Here is a 1,142-nt window from a genome sequence, read left to right on the forward strand (position 1 = left end):
TTCTCTTGCCTCAGCCTCCTGAGTAGCTGGGACTACAGGCACTCGCCACAATGCCCGGCTATTTTTTGTTACAGTTTGGCCGGGGCCAGGTTTGAACCTGCCACCCTCGGTATATGGGGCCAGCGCCCTAGTCACTGAGCCACAGGCACCGCCCAGTTTTGCAAAATATTATTAGGAAGCCTCTGAGGCAAATACCAGACCTCTCTACATTATGGTATTTGGTGGGGTTTTTTGTTTTGTTTTGTTTTGTTTTTGAAGTTTTTGGCCGGGGACGGGCTCAAACCCGCCACCCCTGGTACGTGGGACCAGCGCCCTACTCCTTGAGCCACAGGTACCACCTAAGGTTTTTTTTATGACTGAGTCTCATTATGTCACCCTTGGTAGACTGCCATGGCATCACAGCTCACAGCAACCTCTAACTCCTGGGCTCAAGTGAGTCTTCTGCCTCTGCCTCCCAAGTAGCTGGGACCACAGGCGCCCGCGACAACGCCCGGCTATTTTTTTTTGGTTGCAGCCGTCATTGTCGTTTGGCAGCCCGGGCTGGATTTGAACCCGCCACCTTGGGTGTACGTGGCTGGCGCCTTAGCTACTTGAGCCACTGGTGCCGAGCCAACACCCAGTTATTTTTTAGAGATCTTTGCTCAGGCTGGTCTTGAACTCCTAGGCTCAGGCAATCCACCCACCTTGGCCTCCCAGAGTGCTGGGATTACAGGCATAAGCCACTGCACCTCACCTGTTTTTTGCTTTTTTCTGAGAGAGAATCTTACTCTGTTGCCCTAGCTAGAATATAGTGTCATGACATAGCTCATTGCAACCTTAAAATTCTGGGCTCAAGCAATCCTCCTGCATCAGCTTCCTGAGTAGCTGGGAGCACCAGAGCTTGCACAATGACCAGCTATTTTTTTTTCTATTTTTAGTAGAGATAGGATCTCACTCATGCTCAGGTTGATCTTGAACTCCTAATCTCAAGTAATCCTCCCACCCCAGCCTCCCAGAGTGCTGAGATCACAGGCATGAGCTACTGTGCCTGGCTTCCATATTGTGTTTTATATAATTATCTCAAAAAGTTAAGAATTAAGGTTAAAAGATTGAAAAGGGGCTCAGTGCCTATAGCTCAACCGGCTAAGGCGCCAGCCACATAC

This window comes from Otolemur garnettii, unplaced genomic scaffold (assembly GCF_000181295.1).
Source record: "Otolemur garnettii isolate 467f Iridium unplaced genomic scaffold, OtoGar3 scaffold00029, whole genome shotgun sequence".
Lineage (NCBI taxonomy): Eukaryota > Metazoa > Chordata > Mammalia > Primates > Galagidae > Otolemur > Otolemur garnettii.